The sequence below is a fragment of the Phyllobates terribilis genome, unplaced genomic scaffold, assembly GCF_046119375.1.
Source record: "Phyllobates terribilis strain yellow unplaced genomic scaffold, ASM4611937v1 Scaffold_38__1_contigs__length_12584779, whole genome shotgun sequence".
Taxonomy (NCBI): Eukaryota; Metazoa; Chordata; class Amphibia; order Anura; family Dendrobatidae; genus Phyllobates; species Phyllobates terribilis.
This window is the reverse complement of record NW_027362798.1, coordinates 4,871,300-4,877,110: the sequence shown is the minus strand read 5'-3', so window position 1 is coordinate 4,877,110 and position 5,811 is coordinate 4,871,300.

The following is a 5,811-nucleotide window of genomic DNA, read 5'->3' as shown; positions in this document are numbered from 1 at the left end:
GGTGGCCCTACAGTCCAGACCTGGGGCTAGACCCGGGGCAGGTGGCCCCAAAGTCCGGACTCGGGGCGGATGGGCCCCACAGTCTGGAGTTGGGGCGGGCGAGCCCCAAAGTCAGGACACGGGGCGGGCGGGCTCCACAGTCAGGACACTGGGCGGGCAGGCCCAACAGTCTGTATACGGGGTGGGCAGGCCTCACAGTCAGGACACGGGGCGGGCGGGCCCATAGTTAGGACAAGGGGCGGACGGGCCCCACAGTCCTGACACGGGGTGGGCATGCCCCACAGTCCAGACCTGGGGCTAGACCCGGGGCAGGCAACCTCACAGTCCGGACATGGGGCGGCCACAGTATGGACAGAGGGCGGACGGGCCCCAGTGTCCAGGCTCGGGGCGGATGGGCCCCACCGTCCAGGCTCGGGGCGGACGGGCCCCACAGTCCACGTTCTTGCCCCACAATCCACGCTCGGGGCGGATGGGCCCCACAGTTCACGCTCGAGGCGGTCGGGCCCCACAGTCCACGCTCGGGCCCCACAGTCCAGGCTCGGGGCAGACGGGCCCCAAACTCCAGGCTCGGGGCGGACGAGCCCCACAGTCCAGGCTCGGGGCGGACGGGCCCCACAGTCCAGGCTCGGAGCGGACGGGCCCCACAGTCCAGGCTCGGAGCGGACGGGCCCCACAGTCCAGGCTCGGGGCGGACGGGCCCCACAGTCAAGGCTTGGGGTGGACGGGCCCCACAGTCAAGGCTCGGAGCGGACGGGCCCCACAGTCCAGACATGGGGATAGTTCCGGGGCAGGCGGCCCCACAGTCCAGACCTGGGGTTAGACCCAGGGCAGGCGGCCCCAAAGTCCAGACACAGGGCGGACGGGCCCCACAGTCCAGACCCAGGGCGGCCGGCCCAACAGTCCAGACCCAGGGCGGGCGGCCCAACAGTCCAGACCCAGGGCGGGCGGCCCAACAGTCCAGACCCGAGTCGGGCGGCCCAACAGTCCAGACATGGGGCCAGACCCGAGGAGGGTGGCCAATTGGTGCAACATGTGCAGTTCCACAGGGACCCAAGATGTAAAGGGGCCACCACCACCTCCTAATCAGGTGAATTGTGCATTATGATGAGCTATGCCAATATACTGATAGAGGGGAACTGTCCAGACCCGAGGCGGGCGGCCCAACTGTCCAGACCCGAAGTAGGAAGTTCAACAGTCCAGACTCAAGGCGTGAAGTCCCACAGTCCAGACACGAAGCCAGGCCCGAGGTGGGCGGCCAACAGTCCAGACATGGGGCCATGCCCGAGGCGGCCCGCCCAACAGTTCAGACACGGGGCTAGATATACTGTTCTGATAGAGGGGCCCTCTTCTGGCTGTGTCCGCCCCTGACGTACAGATATACAGCAATATGCAGCAGGAGAGACAAGATCCAGGGAGATATCCGATCGCCAGAACTGGGGTCAGGAAGGAATTTTTTTCCCCCCTAGGGGGTTTTCTTCGCCTTCCTCTGGATCTTTGGTTCCAGTGGCTCTCATCAGGTCTGCACTATCCGCAGCAAGTTCTGTAGTCTCTATCGGGCCTGACCTGAGAGTCATTGTGAACTTTAATTTATTAAAGGGCCAGTAATATTTTTATTACAATGTGGCTTATTGCTATTCCAATAAAAAAATTAATAATAATATATTGTGTTGTGTGTTTTATTTGTGTGGACTTCACCCTACAGAAACAATGATGAGAGTGAACGCTGACGCTCAATATTCCAGAACTAGAACCAGACTTGGCTGATCCGGCATATAATAAAGTGTCTGTCTCATCTGCTGTATACATGATGGCAGCTGCTGCAGGACCAGGGAGTATAGAGGGTGCTACATACAGGAGCATCTCACAAAATTAGAATATCATCAAAAAGTTAATTTCAGTTCTTCAATACAAAAAGTCAAAGTCATATATTATATAGAGTCATTACAAACAGAGTGATCTATTTCAAGTGTTTATTTCTGTTAATGTTGATGGTTATGGCTTACAGCCAATGAAAACACAACAGTCATTATCTCAGTAAACTTAAATAATTAACAAAAAACACCTGCAAAGGCTTCCTAAGCATTTAAAAAGTCCCTTAGTCTGTTTCAGTAGGCTCCGCAATCATGGGGAAGACTGTTGACTTGACAGATGTCCAGAAGGCAGTCATTGACACACTCCACAAGGTCCAAGAGTTCCAATTTTAATTTGTTTCATTTCATTTGTTTAGCTGCTGGAGGTCTAGTGTGAAGTTTCCACCATCAGTGATGGTTTGGGGAGCCATGTCATCTTCTGGTGTAGGTCCACTGTGTTTTATCAAGACCAAAGTCAGCGCAGCCGTCTACCAGGAAATTTTAGAGCACTTCATGCTTCCCTCTGCTGACAAGCTTTTGGAGATGGAAATTTCATTCTCCAGCAGGACTTGGCCCCTGTCCACACGGCCAAAAGTACCAATACCTGGTTTACACACAACAGTATCACTGTGCTTGATTGGCAGCAAACTCGCCTGACCTTAACCCCATAGAGAATCTATTATAGAGAATCTATGGGGTATTGTCAAGAGGAAGATGAGAGACCCCAGACACAACAATGCAGACGAGCTGAAGGCTGCTATCAAAGCCACCTGGGCTTCCATAACACCTCAGCAGGGCCACAGGCTGATCGCCTCCATGCCACATTGCCGCATTGATGCAGTAATTGATGCAAAAGGAGCCCCGACCAAGTATTGAGTGCATTTACTGAATATACATTTCAATAGGCCAATATTTCGGATTTTAAAATAATTTTTCAAGCTGTTATAAAGTATTCTAATTTACTGAGATAATAACTTTTGTGTTTCCATTGGCTGTAAGCCATAATCATCAACATTAACAGAAATAAACACGTGAAATAGATCCCTCTGTGTGTAATGACTCTATATAATATAGGAGTTTCACTTTTTGTATTGAAGAACTGAAATAAAGTAACTTTTTGATGATATTCTAGTTCTGTGAGATGCACCTGTAATAGAGCAGGTCACATATAACTCCAGCCCAAGTGACATCACCAGTGTTTTGGGGGTCGGTCTCTGTGATGGGGGCACTTATATTGTATTGGTCCTATAAAACACACTACCTGAAAGACTGATGACCAGATCACAGCAAAACAGAATGCAGGAAACCCAGGAAAATGGCTAAATAGGTGTCACAGGGTGCAATAAGTAGCCATGGGCCCCAAGACAAAACTAGGGCCTCACTCAGAAATGACCACAATAGCCCATTTACCAAGGCTGGCTATAGGTAGGAAAGCAGATACTTGGAGGGATTTGTGCCAAATTTTCCACCTATTTATTAGAACGAAGAAAATAGTGTTACAGGGTCAGGATAGGGTTAAAAATCTTGTGAGTTTATTTGTAGTAAAAAATATATAAAAACATCACCATAGGTCACGATCCTAACCAGAATAATGTTTAACCGCAAATGCGTTTCCGACTTGCATCTTTAGTTATTGCAATAGGATAGGACAGATACACAATTCCAGTTAAAGGGAATCTGTCAGAAGGTTTTGCTACGTAATCCGAGATCAGCATGATGTAGGGGCAGAGAGCCTGATTCCAGCGATGTATCACTTACTAGACTGCTTGGTGCAGTTTTGATAGAATCCCTGCTTTCTCTGTTGTAAATGAAGCAGTGCTCAGAATGTTAAGCCCTGTGTAACCCCGCCCACGCTGGCAGATTCCTGTGTACAAACTGCAAATCAGTGGTGAGGGCGGGGTTACACAGATGAGCCTGACTGGCCTGTACCTGAGACCTAGTCAGGCAGTGATCATCTCCTGTTGATAAAACATGGATTGTATTGAAACTACAACACACAGCCTAATAAGTGACACATCCCTGGAATCAGGATATCTTGCTCTACATCATGCTGCTCTCAGATTAAGTAGCAAAAATCTGCTGACAGATTCCCTTTAATAAAGTACATGTCCTGTTTTGTATCTCCCAGAGCAATGTCATCAGTGTCGCTCACCACCAATGCAGATGTGAGTGGCGCCGGACAACCTCTTTATGTCAAATAATTACCTGCAGAGCTGGCATCCATCTGAGGAGATGGACACACATCTGTCTGACAGGTGGGTGGAGATGAATTGGTTGATATATCCCACTCTTAGTCCACTTGGCTAAAAAGATGATTTACATCCAGGGAAGAGGGACAGAGGGGCAGGAACACAAGAAAAGCAACGCCGTATTCAGAACAGGGGCATTTACTCCAGGTAAAAAATTACATCGTTATGGAAAGTGACAGGTTCTCTTTAAAGGGATTTCAGAAGACTGAGAACACCTACAACACCTGAAATGGATGACCCACATCTCTGGTTTACTCTATTATGACCGGCTATTAATGGAAAATGTATGGAAATGGGACCAGTCGTGTGCAGGGTCCTCACATACAAAGGTTGAAAAAAAGATGATGGGGCTGGTATCTACTAAAGACAAGTTGTGGGGCCGCACATCAACTAGTCCATAAACCTCCTGCAATCAGCAGCAAACCAAAGACAAGTGCGAAGCATCATGCTCCGTGTGCATTACCTAATTCCCTATTAGTTATTAATTTGTGGGGATAATTTGGGACATTAATTTGACTGCTGGTTCTATTAGCTCAATAGGTCCACAGGAATCCTTGATTAGTTTAGGAATGGGCATCCACTATGGTTACTGGACACATGAAGTCCCCCACAACCACGATACCCATACACAATAGATACAAGGTAGAAAGTCTTGCCCTGTTGAACACTACACCTGACTTGAGGCCACCACCTCTTGGTTGTCCAATGTTCTTCCTTCTCTAGGGCTCTTCTCAGATATTCATTATACCAGCTCCCCAGAATACCAAAGCTAGGGTGGATGACCGCGAGTCCTGGTGGTGGTCATAACTGCGGCCACCCAGGGGCAATACTCCATAACAACAATCCCCTGAGGTGGTGTAGGATGTAAGGACCTATTCACACTACATTCAGCGCTGCATTCAGGTCTTTACACAAGGCTTACAACTGAATCCCTGAAATTCAGGATTGTGCTGTCTGAAATGAGACATCTGAAAGCAGAGCAAATGGCGCCTAAAGATTCATACTTTAGGCTCGGTTTGCCTTTGTTCAAATCAATGGAAAAAATCCCCATCTCTACATGTCTGACAGCCATTCTATTCCAGCGTCAGCTGTATTCCAACCACAGTCCACCTCATTCTACTTAATGTGCTTCTGATTAGGTGATCACCTGAACCAAATCTTATGTAACGAGGGAAAGGATAAAAAACACTGCTGTGGTCTTCACAATCCTCTTGCAATAGGACAAGCAGGATGGCAAAACAAGTGCTAGGAAGAGCCCAAAAGTAATTTGAATGAAAAACTAACTTTTAACCATGCCAAAGGAGTTGAAAAGAAAAGTCTTGAGTGATGAAAAGAAGGGCTCAATTATGGCTTCTCTAGCAGAGGGATACAGTGAGCGTCATGTTGCCTCCATCGTTAAAATTTCAAAGACGGCAGTCCATTACAACAAGGTCAAGCAGCAGACATTGGGGACAACAAAGCTACAGACCGGCAGAGGGCGAAAGCGACTCTCCACTGACCGGGATGACCGTCATCTTATTCTAATGTCACTCAGCAACCGCAGGATGACATCAAGTGACCTACAAAAGGAATGGCAAATGGCAGCTGAGGTGAAGTGCACGGCAAGAACAGTTCATAACGGGCTCCTAGAGACCTCAAGTCATGTAAAGCGAGAAAAAAAGCCTTTCATCAATGAGAAGCAAAGGAGAGCCAGGCTGAAGTTTGCCAAAGAC